This window comes from Narcine bancroftii, chromosome 4, assembly GCF_036971445.1.
Source record: "Narcine bancroftii isolate sNarBan1 chromosome 4, sNarBan1.hap1, whole genome shotgun sequence".
NCBI classification, from domain to species: domain Eukaryota; kingdom Metazoa; phylum Chordata; class Chondrichthyes; order Torpediniformes; family Narcinidae; genus Narcine; species Narcine bancroftii.
This window is the reverse complement of record NC_091472.1, coordinates 212,256,613-212,274,706: the sequence shown is the minus strand read 5'-3', so window position 1 is coordinate 212,274,706 and position 18,094 is coordinate 212,256,613. Positions and strand designations below refer to the sequence as shown.

Genomic DNA, 18,094 nt, shown 5'->3' with positions numbered 1-18,094 from the left:
AATCACAGTGCGGCTTTCGCGCAAACAGAGGAACTACTGACATGGTCTTTGCCCTCAGACAGCTCCAAGAAAAGTGCAGAGAACAAAACAAAGGACTCTACATCACCTTTGTTGACCTCACCAAAGCCTTCGACACCGTGAGCAGGAAAGGGCTTTGGCAAATACTAGAGCGCCTCGGATGCCCCCCAAAGTTCCTCAACATGGTTATCCAACTGCACGAAAACCAACAAGGTCAGGTCAGATACAGCAATGAGCTCTCTGAACCCTTCTCCATTAACAATGGCGTGAAGCAAGGCTGCGTTCTCGCACCAACCCTCTTTTCAATCTTCTTCAGCATGATGCTGAACCAAGCCATGAAAAACCTCAACAATGAAGACGCTGTTTACATCCGGTACCGCACGGATGGCAGTCTCTTCAATCTGAGGCGCCTGCAAGCTCACACCAAGACACAAGAGCAACTTGTCCGTGAACTACTCTTTGCAGACGATGCCACTTTAGTTGCCCATTCAGAGCCAGCTCTTCAGCGCTTGATGTCCTGTTTTGCGGAAACTGCCAAAATGTTTGGCCTGGAAGTCAGCCTGAAGAAAACTGAAGTCCTCCATCAGCCAGCTCCCCACCATGACTACCAGCCCCCCCACATCTCCATCGGGCACACAAAACTCAAAACGGTCAACCAGTTTACCTATCTCGGCTGCACCATTTCATCAGATGCAAGGATCGACAACGAGATAGACATCAGACTCGCCAAGGCAAATAGCGCCTTTGGAAGACTACACAAAAGAGTCTGGAAAAAAAAACCAACTGAAAAACCTCACAAAGATAAGCGTATACAGAGCCGTTGTCATACCCACACTCCTGTTCGGCTCCGAATCATGGGTCCTCTACCGGCATCACCTACAGCTCCTAGAACGCTTCCACCAGCGTTGTCTCCGCTCCATCCTCAACATTCATTGGAGCGACTTCATCCCTAACATCGAAGTACTCGAGATGGCAGAGGCCGACAGCATCGAATCCACGCTGTTGAAGATCCAACTGCGCTGGGTAGGTCACGTCTCCAGAATGGAGGACCATCGCCTTCCCAAGAACGTGTTATATGGCGAGCTCTCCACTGGCCATCGTGTCAGAGGTACACCAAAGAAGAGGTACAAGGACTGCCTAAAGAAATCTCTTGGTGCCTGCCACATTGACCACCGCCAGTGGGCTGATATCGCCTCAAACCGTGCATCTTGGCGCCTCACAGTTCGGCAGGCAGCAATCTCCTTTGAAGAAGACCGCAGAGCCCACCTCACTGACAAAAGACAAAGGAGGAAAAACCCAACACCCAACCCCAACCAACCAATTTTCCCCTGCAACCGCTGCAACCGTGTCTGCCTGTCCCGCATCGGACTTGTCAGCCACAAATGAGCTTGCAGCTGACGTGGACATTTACCCCTTCATAAATCTTCATCCGTGAAGCCAAGCCAAAGAAAGAACATTATAGACAATTAACCCCCTCCACTCCCCGAAGTTTACAGATAAAGCCTGTGGCCGGGGCAACTCTTACTAAGCAGGGAAAAGGATATCAACCAGCTCTTCATCCTGGGCGACACCACTGCTCTTTCACACAAGTAAGTAGTAGATAGATTATTGGAAGGTGTTCTAAGAGATCAGATATACAATTATTTGGATAGCCAGAAATTGATTGGAGATAGACAACATGGCTTTATGCATGGTAGGTCATGTTTAACCAATCTTATAGACTTATTTGAGGAGGTCACCAGGGAAGTTGATGAAGGAAAGATGGTGGATGTTGTCAACATGGACTTTAGTAAGGCTTTTGACAGGAAGATTCAGATGCTCGGTATTCATGGTGAAGTAGTGAACTGGATTTCACAATTGGTGGACGGGAGAAGCCAGAGAGTGGTTGTGGATGGTTGCTTCTCAGACTGGAACCCTGTGACCAGTGGTGTGTCTCAGCAATCAGTGCTGGGACCAGTGTTGTTTGACATCTATATCAATGAACTGGATGATCATTGCTAGCTTGCAGATGACACTAAGATTGGAGGTGTTGTGGACAGCGAGGAAAGTTTGCAGAGGGATCTGGACCAGCTGGAAAAATGGGGTGAAAAATGGCAGATGGAATTTAAAGCAGACAAGTGTGAGGTGTTGGATTTTGGAAAGACAAACCAAGAAAGGATATACATGGTGAATGGTCAGGCATTGAGGAGTGCAGTAGAACAGAGGGATATGTGAAGATAGATGCATAATTCTCTAAAAGTGGTATCACAGGTGGAATTCTAGCAACTGACAACTGGCAAAAAAAATCAAGGAAAATAAATAGGAATAAAATAATAGGTAAAAAAATACATAAGTTTAAAATAGTAAATGCTCCCTAAAGTAACATCTAAACCTTTGGTGAAGATGGGAGAAGATGTAAAGAGAGTTTTTGTCATATTGGCCTTCATCTATCAAAGTATTGAGTACAGGAGCTGGGATGTTATGGTAAAGTTGTATAAGACATTGGTGAGGGTAAATTTGGAGTATTGTGTGCAGTTTTGGTCACCTAACTACAGGAAAAATATCAATAAGATAGAATGAGTGCAGAGAAGATTAACTAGGATGTTGCCCGGACTTCAGGTGCATAGAAGAATGAGGGAAGATTTGATAGAGGTATTTAAAATTCTGATGAGGATAGACAGAGTAAATGTAGATAGGCTTTTTCTATTGAGGGTAGGTGAGATACAAACCAGAGGATGTGGGTTAAGTGTGAAAAAGGAAAAATTTAGGGGGAAATTCACACAGAGAGGGGTGGGGGTGTGGAATGAGCTGTCAGCTAAGGGAGTGAATGTGGGCTTAATTTTAACATTGAAGAAGAATTTGGACAGGTACTTTGATGGGAGAGGTATGGATGGCTATGGACTGGGTACAGGTCAGTGGGACTAGGCAGAAAAAATGGTTCAGCACTGACTAGAAGGGCCGAAGGCTTCTGTGCTGCAGTGTCCAATGGTTCTAACTTTATTCAAACAGCAGCTGCGAGCAAAGCTCGACCAAGGCCCTCCACTGGCTGAATATATTCTCCCATCTTCACCAAAGGTTTAGATGTTACTTTAGGGAGCATTTACTATTTTAAACTTATGTATTTTTTTTACCTATTATTTTATTCCTATTTATTTTCCTTGATTTTTTTTGCCAGTTGTCAGTTGCTAGAATTCCAAACACCAGGGGTTTCACCTTCTCTGCTTTAAGGAAGTTTCCAACCTCTCTACATCCTGTACACATGCTCCACACCTTTTACCAATCCTCAATCTACCCCATAAGGAAATCCAGGGAGGATAAAGGCAACTTTTGTAACTAGAGGCAGTGCAGTGAAGCAGCTGGTGGAACAATGCCTCACAGCCCCAGAGACCCAGCTTCTACCCAGACCTTGGGTGTAGAGTTTGCATGTTCTGCTGGTGGCCACGCAGCATTCCCCAGGGTGCTTTGATTTCTTCCCACATCCTTAGCAGGTTAATTGGGGGATCAGAGATGGAGAGAGGTGAGCAAATTTCAGTTCTTAGAGTCACTATCTTGGAGGTTCTTTCCTGGACCCAACACAGTAACAGCACCGTGAAGAAAGCACATCAGTACCTCTACTTCCTCAGGAGTTTGCAGAGGTTTGGTTTGACACCGGAAACCCTGGCAAATTTCTACAGAGGTGTGGTGGAAAGTGTGCTGACCAGCTCCATCACAGTCTGGTATGGAGACACAGCCCAGGACATCACAGGCAAAACCCTTCTCACCATCGAGAACATCTAGGGCAGTGGTTCTCAAACATTTTCTTTCCACCCACATCCCACTTTAAATATTCCCTATGCCATCGGTGCTCTGTGATTAGTAAGGGATTGCTTAAGGTGGTATGAGGGTGGAAAGAAAAAGTTTGAAAAAACACTATTTTAATCATCCCTCATTGACTCTTTTTGTACACGGCTTCATGAAATGGGCCAGTGACAATTTTTCTCAAGCAAAATATTTCAGTAACAATTGGGTCTAGTGCAGTGATTCTTAACCTTCCGTTCTGTGGTGTGCTGTCGGTCAGAAGCAAACACACAAAACCAAAAGACTGTACAACAGGCTTCATTCAATGGAAACTTCCACAGATCCAGCTGTGAGGAGAGCTGCTGTAAACTCTGAGAGTGACTTTGAAGGGCCGGCTCAGGCTTATATCCCAGAGGGTGATTGACACCTGACTGGGTGGGGCTTGGTTCATTCAGGTCGGCTGATTGACAGCTGGCCAGGTGTTGTCTTGTCCCCATGCTTTTCTGCAGGTTCAGAGGTTGCCCCTGCAGTAGGCCAGTGGTGTACCACCACACCTTCCCACTCACATGCCACCTTAAGCAATCCCTTACTAATCACAGAGCACCGACGGCCTAGCGATTACTTAAAGTGGGATGTGAGTGGAAAGAAAACGGTTGAGAACCACTGATCTACATGGAACACTAGCGTCAGAGAGCAGCAGCAATTATCAAGGATCCACACCACCCAGCACACGCTCTGTTTTTGCTGCTGCCATCAGGAAAGAGGTATTGGTGCCACAAGACTCACACCACCAGGTTCAGGAACAGCTGCTACCCCTCCACCATCAGACTCCTCCATGACAAACTCAATCAGGGACTCATTTAAAGACTCTGATTTTGCACTTTATTGATTTTTCTTTCTCTCTGTATTGAACAGTCGGTTTGTTTACGTTTCTTCATTTGATTACATGTGTATATTAAGTACAGATTTTTTTCACGTCCAGTAAGTTGTAATTCTGGCTCACCCGCAGGAAAAAGAATCTCAGGGTAGCATGTGATGTGTGTACTCTGACAAACAATGAGTGGTAGTTTCTGGAGGGAAGCTGGTGATAATTTCGGGATGATGCAAAATGGGGATGAAAGTAGGATTAGTATAAAGGAGTGTTGGTTAGTTGATGGGGAAAAGGGCCTGATTTCATGTTATCTCTCTATGTGTCTCTATACATACCATCAAATACTGATCGCTATTGAGCCTCTTTCATTGTTTAATTTGCATCTCTGCTCAATGAAGAGAATGGTGCTAATATTAAAGTAGGAGACAGTATTGTGACAGAGTATATAGATTTGTTTTTGGGAGATATTGGGGCAAGATTTGTTAGTGTAGGTTACATACAAACACTTTAAAACAGATCTTATTTAAAATACTGGAGCTCTGCTCATGCTAGACATGTTGGGGCCTCAGAGCCTTTGCAAAAGCTTTGGAGAGTGCCCAAGAGACGTCACTAATGAATTGTTGTTTACAAAAAGGCAACTGATGAAAGAGAATCTTGGAGCAGCCTTTTGTCTGACAGGCAACTTGCTGTTCTAAGAGGATCATGTGGTTTTACAAGCAGAGAGTCAAACAGGCTCTTTCTCTCTCTGTGTGTGTGTGTGTGTGTGTGTGTGTGTGTGTGTGTGTGTGTGTGTGTGTGTGTGTGTGTGTGTGTGTGTGTGTGTGTGTGTGTGTGTGAGTGTGAGAGAGAGAGATTTTAGAAGACAGGTTGTGAGTTCTTAGTTTAGCCTGGTCAAAGCCCTTGTGGTTCATGCAAGAGGAGAGGAGACTGGCTGTCTGATGTTTCACTTGGAATAAGTGAAATAAGAAGGAACTCTGTGGTGACCTGAAAGAAAGAGGTTATCATCTGGAGAACCCTGAGGGGGCAAGTTTCTTTGGCAAGACACTGAAGTGGCTGATTAAAAAAGAAATCAGTTGTTGGTGTCCATCATACAACAAATCTCTCTCTGAAAACTGACAAGAGCCTTCCTGAGCAATAACTATTTACCTTTCAAGCACCAAACCCTGGTGAACTTTATAAATGTTAAATTCTGTGCACAGTATAAAAATTGCCTGCAACCAGTGAACTTGGAGGAATGAGAAGAGAGATTGTACTGTGAATCAAAGAACTTTTCTGAACTTACACACACATTACATACATGTATGCTTAGAAGGGGATTAAGTCAAATTAGTTAAGTTAAAGAGTGATTCTGTTTTTGTGTTTAAAGCAACTTTTGTTGAAGTAACCATTTATCTTGGTGAATATCTACTGCTGCTGGGTTTTGAGGTCCTCTGGGCTCATAACAGTATCAATATTAGATAAAAGAAAAATAAAGAATTCAGTACAGTACTTAATGTCTGGCTCTAAATGTTGAAGGGTGGTAGTGGACACGAGCTCCCACTGCTGCACTTCTTGGCGAGTGACTCAAACAACCCCTGACAACCAGCCCCTGGCCTTCATGTGTGGCACAGTTCTAATGCCCAGTGGAGCTATTCTCACTGGCAGGAGAAGGGCCATTGGTGCCTTGAAACCAGTGGCTCTGGGCAGATGGGGCTCGTTAACTCATCTAGGGGAGGGGAAATTCTGATTTCAAACCCCCACTGCCTTGTGGCTGCACCCGCTCACGGAAAAGACTTTGGGAGTTAAATCCGAAGACAAATCCGGAGTCGGAGTCCCGAAGGTGGCGGACTGCTGTACCCAGCACCGTCAACTCCTGCTGGCACCAAACTGCATTGACTTCCATAATTCCTTTGCATGGAGAAGGGTGGGGGGGGGGGGGATCCCACTGCATGGGCCATAGACCGATCTCCATATCAACTCTTCCCTGGCTTATGTCCCGGAGAGGCCACTGAAGGTCAAAAAAATGACATATCTCAGAGTGAAGCAAAGAAGTGGCAATTCTGACCCTGGAGGCCACTCTTCCCCTCTCCTCTAATATTGGAATGGGTTGTGAGATGATGACACATTTGAAAAAAAGAAAGACAGGATTAAACCTGACACCTACTGTGGGAGAAAAAATGATCGGGACAAGGGTTTGGAATAAAATTACATGGCATCTTGAGAAGGATGGGCCAACCAAAGAATGTTAGCAGCAGTTTGCTCAGGTTAAATCATTTATGTTTTAAAATAACAAAAGGGGATGGGCTGCAGAAGAAGTAAGATTAGGTACCATAAAAGAGGTATTAAAAAATTGAAGGCAAGGGCATCAGAGGAGTGTCTGGGTGGATAAGAAGTTGTCTATGGGACCAAAGGGAGGGGTGCACACTTGAGGGAACCATCTAATGATTTCCCCAGGGATCATGCTTTGGTCCACATGTTTTTGAAAAGCAGTGATTGGCCTGAATTGGACCAGTGGGGAAAGAGCTATGCCAGAAGTGCAGATGCTGGACGGCAAGACGTTGGACTTTCCTCCCAACGAACTCCTTGGTTTTTGGCTTGACTTCCACTTCAGTCCCAATACAGGGTCCTGAGCCGAGATGTTACATAATGGTGTCCTCAGGGATGCACCTGCTTTTTACCACGATACGTTCATGTGCATTGATATAGGATTATCCTTTTTTTTTGTTATTGACTTAACATTCCACATAAATAAAGTCCTTCATTCTCTCCTCTTTTATTGAATTCAGTCCCATTTGAATCTACGGAGGGGAACTGTTTCCTTTAAAGAAAGATGATAGAAATCTTGCTTGTGCAGATAGATAATACTTCTTAAAATCTGGGAGTCCAAGTCCTCCGAATTTATACACCCATGTTAACTTTTCCAGTGCAATTCTTAGCACTTCATTATTCCATAGGAATTGCCTTATACAATTATGTAATAAATTAAAGATTTTTTTTTGTTAATGCAATAGGTAACAATTGAGATACTGTAGTCTTGGCATTACCTTCATTTTTATACAATTTACCCTTCCTTTTAATGTAATCGGCAGATATTTCAATTTCTGTAAACCTTTTTATTTCTAATAGAGGTGTATAATTAAGCTTATATAAATTCTGTAAATTATTATTTGTCATTATTCCTAAGTATTTAATTCCATCCTTCTTCCATTTAAATCTTTTTGGTATTTTTCATAATCAAAGTTCTGTAATGTCATTTTGTCCATATTTATTTTATATCCCATTATTTTTGCATATTTTTCTAATATTGTTTGTAATCTTATCAGTGATTCAACCGTGCCAGTGGCACATCATCAGCAAATAAACTAATTTTGTGTACTTCCTGTCCAACTTTGAAGCTCTTAATATCCAGATCTCTCCTTATAATCTCTGTCAGAGGTTCAATAGCTGGGATGAATCATGCTGGAGTTCGGGGGACACCCCTGTCTACTTGATTCACTCAAGGGATAAATAGATGACATTTGGTTATTAGTTATAATTTTACCTTGCGACTCGCCAAGGCAAATAGCGCCTTTGGAAGACTACACAAAAGAGTCTGGAAAAACAACCAACTGAAAAACCTCACAAAGATAAGCGTATACAGAGCCGTTGTCATACCCACACTCCTGTTCGGCTCCGAATCATGGGTCAACCATACTCCTAGAACGCTTCCACCAGCGTTGTCTCCGCTCCATCCTCAACATCCATTGGAGCGCTTTCATCCCTAACGTCGAAGTACTCGAGATGGCAGAGGTCGACAGCATCGAGTCCACGCTGCTGAAGAGCCAGCTGCGCTGGATGGGTCACGTCTCCAGAATGGAGGACCATCGCCTTCCCAAGATCGTGTTATATGGCGAGCTCTCCACTGGCCACCGTGACAGAGGTGCACCAAAGAAAAGGTACAAGGACTGCCTAAAGAAATCTCTTGGTGCCTGCCACATTGACCACCGCCAGTGGGCTGATAACGCCTCAAACCGTGCATCTTGGCGCCTCACAGTTTGGCGGGCAGCAACCTCCTTTGAAGAAGACCGCAGAGCCCACCTCACTGACAAAAGGCAAAGGAGGAAAAACCCAACACCCAACCCCAACCAACCAATTTTCCCCTGCAACCGCTGCAACCGTGTCTGCCTGTCCCGCATCGGACTTGTCAGCCACAAACGAGCCTGCAGCTGATGTGGACTTTTTACCCCCTCCATAAATCTTCGTCCGCGAAGCCAAGCCAAAGAAAAAAAAAAAATTTTACCTTGCGGCTTATTGTAGAGAGATTTTATGTAGTTTATAAATTTTCTACCTATACCATGTGATGTGGTAGGGAATGCAGCGCTCCATTATGACTCCCGAGGATTTTAATTTAAAAAGTATTAAGTAAAGTTTTTACTATTAAAGTTAGTTTAAAGTATTTTTAAAATACTGACAACTTCAATTATAATGTCACAGAGAGAAGAAAAAACTCCGAAAGCTACACCGAAAGGAAAATGCGAACCAAGGAAAGAAAAAGAACCTGGGCCTACCTCTTCAATGAAGCCAGCTGCTGGAGTTCTTCCTGGACCTTCTGGAGATGGACCACCTCACAAAGATGGTGCAGTCCCGAAAGTTACTTCCACACTGCACATGAGCGAGGAGTCGTGCATGCGCACCGCGGATGAAAAAATAAAAGGAAACAATCTTCACCCTCTTAAAGTGCCAGTCCAGTGCTCCAGGTCTACAGGAAGAAGAAAAAGACTTAGCTGATATAGAAGATGATTCTAGTGATTCTACAAGTGAAGATGAAGTCACAACCACAGAAGAAGAAGAATTTAAAGGCAAAGCAAAGTTTTTTTTAGAAAAAATGGATAAAATTCAGGCTAAAATTGATAAACGTGAATGCAATGGAGAATAAATTTTAATTTTTAACTGGAGAAATACAACAAGTTAAAATTGATCTAACTAAATCAATAAATAATGTTTCATGAAGGGTTGATAAATTAGAGGAAAGACTTCAGGAAGACCGTGAAGATGTCCAATGCATTGCAGAAAGAACAAACATTAATGAGGACTCTGTTACTGCTTTGGTTCCTATGAATGAAAAATTGTTGGAGAACGTTGATATCTTGGAAAATTATAGTAAAGGAATAATCTTAAAATTGTTGGAATGCCTGAAGATAAAGAAGGCCAAGTGTAATTTGCTTTTTTTAAGGTTGGATACCACAAATATTTAGATGGGAAAACTTTGAAGATAAAATTTTGATTGAGTGCTCATAAAGCTCTCTGACCAAAACCTGTAATTATAGCAGTTGAGAAAGTTTCTGGGAGGGTTTGTATTTCCACAGCCTGGTCTAACAGATCCATCAACCGAGACATCAACAAATCTTTAAATTGCCTATAGAACTCAGGTGGAAACCCATCCTCTCCCAGGGACTTGTTAGCTTCTAAAGTGCCCAGAGCTTCCCTTGTAAAAGGTGCATCTAAATCATCTTTTTCTCTAGTCCCTTAGTGCGAACTACAGTGGGTGTACAGTTATTTGCAGCTCTGACCAGTTTCACAAGCCCACAAGATAAAGGAGCAGAAGTAGGCCCATCAAGTCCACCTCACCATTCTCATCATGAGCTGATCCATCTTCCCACTCAGCGTCACTCTGCGGATTTTTCCCTGTAATCCTTGATGCCCTGAAATACACTCAATGGGTTCACTTCCATGGCCACCCGTGGCCACAAGTTCCATGGGCTCACAACCCTCTGACTAAAGAATTTCCGCATCTCTGTTTTAAATTGACACCCTTTTATCCTGAAGTTGTGCCCTTTTGTCCTGGCCTCCCCTAACATGGGAGACAACCTTACCACATCTACTCTGTCCAGGCCTTTCAGCATTCAAATTGTCCCCATGAGGTGTCTCTCATCATTCTGAACTCTGACGAGTACAGTCCAAGAGCCGACAAACGTTCCTCATGTGCTAACCCTTTCATTCCAGGTATCATTCTCGTAAATCTTCTCTGAACCCTCTCCAACACCAGTACGGCTTTTTCTCAAATAAGGTGCCCAAAACTGTACACTGTTCTCCAGGTGAGGTCTCACCTATTGAGTCTCAACTTTGCATCATTGCTCGTGTATGCTATCCTGTTGGAATTGAATAGTAACATTGCATTCACCTTCTTCACCACCGACTCAACCTGAGGGTTAACCTTTCAGGTATCCTGCACAAGTCCCCTTGCACCTTGGCATTTTGAATTTTCTCCCCATCTAAATAAGTGACTTCCCGTCTATTCCTTCGACCAAAGTGTGTGACCGTCCACTTCCCAACATTGCATTTCATCTGTCACCCCTTTGCCCAATCTCCAATCTATCCAAGTCTCCCTGCACCCTTTCTGTGTCCTCACCTCCACCTGCCCTATTACCTAGTTTGATATCTTCTGCAAATTTAGCAACAAGGCCCTCTATTCCATAATCCAAAGCATTTATATATGTTATTATGTCATTTATTTTTATTGTCAAGAGTCACTGCCACAGGCAATCAGAACGTAGCAAAATCCCACAAGTTGCAATATATCAATCGACCCAATATATAACCTACTTTGTTCGGGCTGTGAGTCGGAGGAGGCAGTGACTGGAGTTCCGGCAATGATCTGGAGGAAGAGGAGCTTGGAGAGAGTGAGGGGATTAATTGGTCAAGGGACCAATTACTTGGTAAGTATAGGGGAGAGGCCAGCGAGGAATGGCCCAGTGAAAGCATGGCACAGTGAAGGAGTGGGTCCTTGAGGCTGAAGATGAGCAGAAGCTGAGGATGAGCAGAGGGTGAGGACGAGCAGAGGCTGAGGATGAACGTGCTGGAGTAAAGATAAGAGAGTCACAGTTAATTTAATATATATTTTAATTTTTTTACTTTGTAAGGTGTGAGAAGGAGGAAGGATGAGTGCGAGGGCAGTTTTCTGCTCTGTGTCACATGTGGGAAGTCATGGAATCTTCTCGTCTTCCAGACGTCCACATGTGCACAAAGTGGGCTGAGCTGCAGCGTCTAAGGGACCGGGTCAAGGAACTTGAGCTGAAGCTCAGTGACCTCTCTCTGGTTAGGGAGAGTGAGGCCATCACGGACAAGGAGTGTGGCCTGAAGGACCGAGTCAGGGAACTTGAGTTGCAGCTCAATGACCTCTCTCTGGTTAGGGAGAGTGAGCCCATCATGGACAAGGAGTGTGGCCTGAAGGACCGAGTCAGGGAACTTGAGTTGCAGCTCAATGACCTCTCTCTGGTTAGGGAGAGTGAGCCCATCATGGACAAGGAGTGTGGCCTGAAGGACTGGGTCAAGGAACTTGAGCTGCAGCTTGATGTCCTTATTCTGGTTAGGGAGAGTGAGGCTATCATAGACAAGAGCTACAGACAGGTGGTTGCACAGGGGCCACGGGAGGAGGGGCAATGGGTTACCATGAGGAGGAGGAAAGGGAGGGTTCAGGTTCATGTGCAAGCACCCGAGTCTGAAATCTTCAGAAATCGGTACTCCACCTTGAGTACTGAGGAGGGGGATAGTCAGACTATGGTGGGCAGAGGTGTGGTGTTAACCTCTGTGACCCAGAAAGGTAGAGATAAAAGGAAAAGGGCGATAGTCATAGGGGATTCAATGTTTAGGAGGTTTTTGTGGACACGATAAGGAAAATGTGATGGTGGTTTGCCTCCCTGGTGCCAGGGTCCAGGATGTGACTATGTGTGTTCAGGACATCCTAAAAGGGAGGGTAAGGAACCTGAGGTTGTGGTACATGTTGGTACCAATGATGTTGGAAGGAAGGAGGAAATGGTCCTGCAGAATGAGTATAGGGAGTTGGGTAGGGAGCTTAAAAGAAGGACCACTAAGGGGGTAATCTCTGGATTGCTTCCTGTGCCATGTGACAGTGAGGGCAGAAATAGAATTAGGTGGAGGTTAAACACATGGCTAAAGGGATGGAGTAAGAGACAGGGTTTCAAGTTCTTGGACCACTGGGACCTTTTTTGAGGAAGATGGGACCTATACCGTAATGATGAGTTACATCTAAATCCCAGAGGGACCAGTCTCTTGGCGGGGGCATTTATTAGGGCTGTCGGGGGGGGGGGGTTTAAACTAGTATGGTTGGGGTCAGGGTTTCAAGTTAGACAAGACAGCAGGGAGAGGGTTCGTAGGCTAAGGAAAGAGACATATTTAAATAATTTGAGGGAGGAACAGCAGGAAGTAGTAAAAAGATGTTGTAGTGACAATTGTGAGAATGGTAGAGAGGAGGATATGCAGAAGGTAAGATGTAGGAGATCCCTGAGATGTATTTATTTTAATGTGAGGAATGTTGTAAGGAAGTTGGATGAGCTAAAGGTGTGGATTAATATGTGGCATTATGATGTTGTGGCCATTAGCGAGACATGGTTGGAGGAAGGTTGTGACTGGCAGTTGAATGTTCCAGGATTTCGCTGCTTTAGATATGACAGAGTTGGTGGAGTAAGAGGGGGAGGTGTGGCATACTTGTCAGGGAGGATATTACAGCAGTGCTGAGGCAAGATAGACTGGAGGGCTCGTCAAGGGAGGCAGGGTAGAGCTTAAAAATAAGAAGGGTGAGGTTACTATTATGGGGGTATATTATAGGCCTCCAAATGGGGAAATGGAACTAGAAGAGCAAATGTGCAAGGAAATAGGTGAGATGTGCAGTTGAAATAGGATGGTGTTGGTTGGGGATTTCAATTTTCCAAACATAGATTGGGAAATGCAGTCAGTAAAAGGGCAGGATGGCTTAGTATTTATGCAATGTGTTCAGGATTGCTTTTTGCAGCAATATGTTGAGACACCAACTAGAGGGGGAGCGGTGTTAGATCTGTTGTTTGGGAATGCATTGGGGCAGGTGACAGAGGTAAGTGTTGGAGAGAACTTCGGATTCATTGATTATGGGTCCATTAGCTTTAGCTTAATGATGGAAAGGGATAGGTCGGGTCCGAGGTTGAAAGTCTTCGAGGGGGGGAAGGCCAGATTTGGAGAAATGAGAATGGATTTGCAGAGAGTTGTGTGGGCTGATCTTTTTGCCGGAAAGGATGTAGAGGAAATTTGGGGGACATTTAGGGGTGAGATCTTGAGAATACAGGATCTTTATGCTCCAGTCCAGCAGAAAGGGAAGACTAAAGGTTCAAGGGAGTGTGGTTTTCTGGTGAAATTAAGAAGTTGGTTCAGGACAAGAGGGTGGCCTATACCAAATATAAAAAAAAACAAGGATTGAGGAGATGTATGGTCATTACTTAGATTGCAGGAAGAACATTGAGGGAAATTAGAAAGGCAAAAAGAAGGTATGAGGTGTCCATAGCTAATAAGCCGAAGGTGAATCCTAAGCGTTTTTACAGATATTTGAACAGTAAAAGGAGGGTTATGGATAGAATATGCCCACTGGATGATGGGACCGGTGAACTATGTCAGGAACAGTATGAGATGGGAGAAATATTGAACAATTTTTTCTCGTCCATATTCACGAGGGAAAGGGACATTGGGCTATACGAGATAAGAGTGGCAAAGGGCTTAGGTATGGAGAGGATAGGATTTAGTAAAGCGAGGGTTTTGGAGCTTCTAGGGTTAATTAAGGTGGATAAGTTTCTTGGTCCTGATGGGATTTTTCCCATGACTTTAAGGGAGGCCAGAGAACAAATAGTAGGAGCACTGACAGTGATTTTTCAAAGATCACTGGAGGAGGGGGTGGTAGCACATGATTGGAGGGTTGAAAATGTAGTTCTGTTGTTCAAAAAAGGCAGTAGGTGTAGGCAAAGTAATTATCGGCCAGTAAGTTTGATTTCGGTAGTGGGGAAGGTTATGGAGGGTATTCTTCGAGATAGTATATACGCATATATGGATAGGCAGGGAATGATTAGGGGCACCCAGCATGGGTTTGTAAAAGGAAAATCATGTTTGACGAACCTTGTTGAGTTTTTTGAGGAAGTGACAGAAAAGGAGGATGAAAGTAGAGTGGTGGATGTGATCTATTTGGATTTTAGTAAGGCTTTTGATAAGGTTCTGCATGGAAGTTAATAAGGAAGGTTCAGTCACTAGGAATTAGTAGAGAGATTGTGACATGGGTTCAGAAGTGGCTGGGAGATAGATAGGAGAGAATCATGGTGGACAACTGTATGTCAGGTTGGAAACCTGTGACAAGCAGGGTGCCTCAGGGATCGGTGGTGGGTCCCTTGTTTATAATTTATATTAATGATTTAGAGGAGGGTGTGGTTAAATGGGTAAGCAAATATGCGGATGATATGAAAATGGGGGAAGTGCTGGATAGTGAGGTAGATTTTCTTGGATTACAGAAGGATTTGGTTTGTTTTGAAGAGTGGGCTGAAAGATGGCAGATGGAATTCAATGCAGACAAGTGTGAGGTGCTGCATTTCGGTAAAAATAATCAAAATAGGACATATACAGTTAAGGGGAGGGCATTAAGGCATGTAGAGGAGCAAAGGGACCTGGGGATTATGGCACAGAGTTCACTGAATGTGGATTCCCATGTAGACAGGGTGGTTAAGAAGATATATGGTATGTTGGTCTTCATAAATCATAGTATAGAGTATAGGAGCTGGGAGGTGATGCTGCACCTGTTTAAGGCATTGGTGAGGCCAGGTTTGGAGTACTGTGCTCAGTTCTGGTCTCCAAATTATAGAAAGGATATAGATAAGGTGGAGAGGGTGTGGAGAAGAGTTACGAGGATGTTGCCTGGCTTACAGCATCTAGAGTACAGAGAAAGATTAAGGATACTGGGACTTTATTCATTGGAACATAGATGGCTGAGAGGGGATTTGATAGAGGTATTTAAAATTATGAAAGGAATATATAGACTAGACATAAACAGACTCTTTCCCTTGAGGGCAGGGGAGGTTGGAACAAGAGGGCATGAGTTAAGGGTAAGGGGGCAAAACTTTAGGAGAAATATTAGAGGATATTTTTTCACTCAGAGAGAGGTGGCAGAATGGAATGATCATCCGAATGAGATAATTGAGGCAGGGTCCCTTCTGTCATTTAAGAGAAGGTTGGATGTGTACATGGAGGTGAGGGGGTTGGAGGGTTATGGGCGGAGAGCGGGAGGTTCAAGCTAGTGGAGTTGTTCTAGTGAACCGGTGCAGACTCGAAAGGCCGACATGGCCTGTTTCTGCTCCGTAAATGGTTATATAATATAACTATTACGATACAGAAACAAGCCATCTCGGCCCTTCTAATCTGCACCGATTTATGTGAAACTCCACTAGTTCCACCTACCCACTCCCTGCCCATAACCCTCCAACCCCCTCACATCCATGCACTCATCCAACCTTCTCTTAAATGATAGAATTGACCCTGCTGCAACCACCTGTTCCAGAAGGTCATTCCACTCAGCCACCATTCTCTGAGTGAAGAAGCTCCCTCTCATTTTACTTCTAAACTTTTGACCCCTATCCCTTAACTTATGACCCCTCGTTCCAATCTCCCCTGCCTCAAGGGGAAGAGCCTATTCACATCTACTCTATCTACCCCCCTCATAATTTTAAATACCTCTATCAAATCACCCCTCAACCTTCTATGGTCCAATGAATAAAGACCCAGTCTACTCAATCTTTCTCCGTATTCTAGATACTGCAATCCAGGCAACATTTTAGTAAATCTTCTCTGCACCTTCTCTATCTCATTGATATCCTTCCTATAATTTGGGGACTAGAACTGCACACAATACTCCAAACTTGGCCTCAACATCACCTTCCAGCTCCTATATTCTATGCTATGATTTATAAAGGCCAGCATACCAAAAGCATTCTTCACCACCCTATCTACATGAGAATCCACTTTCAAAGAACGATGAACTGTTATTCCAAGATCTCTCTGTTCCTCTGCATTCCACAACGCCCTCCCCTTCACTGATATGTCCTGTTTTGATTATTCTTCCAAAAATGAAGCACTTCACACTTATCTCCATTAAATTCCATCCGCCACCTTTCAGCCCACTCTTGTAAGCCATCCAAATCCTTCCTGTAGTCCCCGAAAACCATCCTCACTATCCACAACTCCCCCTATTTTTGTATCGTCTGCATATTTACTCACCCAATTTACCACTCCATCATCCAAATCATTAATGTAAATGATGAACAAGGGACCCAACACCGATCCCTGAGGCACACCGCTCGTCATGGCCTCCATCCCGACAGACATTTATCCACCATGACTCTCTGATGCCTATCTTCTAGCCACCATTGAACCCATCTGACTACCTCAACATTAATCCCTAGTGACTGAACCTTCCTCACCAACCTTCCATGCGGAATCTTACTGAAGACCTCACTGAAATCCATATAGATTACATCCACTGCTCTACCTTCATCAACCTTCCTAGTCACCTCCTCAAAAAGTTCAACAAGATTTGTCAAACATGTCCTTCCCCTCACAAACCCATGTTGGGTGCCCCTAATCAATCCCTGCCCCTCTAGATACTTATACATATTATCCCTAAGAATACTTTCCATTAGTTTACCCACCACCGATGTCAAACTTACTGGCCAATAATTGCTGGGCCTACATCTGAAGCCCTTTTTAAACAGAGGAACCACATTTGCAACCCGCCAATCCCACGGCACCACACCTTCCTTCAGTGACTGTTGAAAAATTACTGTCAGAGCCTCCACTATTTCCTCCCTGACTTCCCTCAAGGTCCTGGGGAAAATCCTGTCGGGACCCGGAGACTTATACACCTTTATATGCCTGAGAAGTTCCAACACCCCTCTTTCCTAATCCCTATGTTTTCCATAATCACCCCTTTTGCCTCAATTATCTTACACAATTTCATATCCCTTTCCCTAATGAATACTGACAAGAAGGATTCATTCAATAGCCACCAATTCATCCCCATCTCATTTGGCTCTTCACATATTCGTCCACTCCGATTCTCCAGTGGACCAGTTCTATCCTTCACTCTCCTTTTGTTATTCACATATTTGTAAAAACCCTTCGGATTTACTTTCACCCTGTTCACTATATCCACCTCATACCTTCTTTTCACTTTCCTAATTTCTTTCTTAAGCTTCTTCCTACAATCTATGTATCTTTCAAGCATCTTGTCCATACCTTGCTTCCTGTATTTAATATAGGCCTCTAATCTCTCTTGAAAACCACAGCTCTCTTGAACATTTGGCCCTGCCTTTTATCCTAACAGGAACATAAAGATTCTGCACCCTCAAATTCTCACCTTTAAATGCCCTCTAATTCTCCTCCACCTCCTTCCCTGCAAATCCCTTCTCATTTCATCAAATCTGGCTTTCCCCCCACTCAAAGATCTTCATCATCAGACCAGACCTATCCCTTTCCATAATTATGCTGAAACTAATGGTGCGATGATCACTGGATCTGAAGTGCTCCCCAACACGCACACCTCAGTCACCTGCCTTATCTCATTCCCCAACGGTAGATCCAACACTGCCCCTTCTCTAGTGGGTACCTCAATGTATTGCTGCAAAAAGCTATCCT

At 44.0% G+C, this 18,094-nt stretch overlaps 1 protein-coding gene across 3 annotated transcripts in view; it reads right to left on the bottom strand.

Moving 5' to 3' along the window:
• Positions 1-18,094, bottom strand: part of LOC138761571 (frizzled-5-like) — a 75,142-nt gene that overhangs the window by 35,356 nt on the left and 21,692 nt on the right. The window contains exon 3 of one of the 3 annotated variants that reach the window (XM_069933886.1): positions 9,286-9,362. The exons of the other annotated variants lie outside the window; for them this stretch is intronic. The gene's annotated coding sequence lies outside the window, so the exon portion shown is untranslated. Of the gene's footprint in view, positions 1-9,285; positions 9,363-18,094 lie in introns of those variants that run through there. 3 annotated transcript variants of the gene reach the window in all.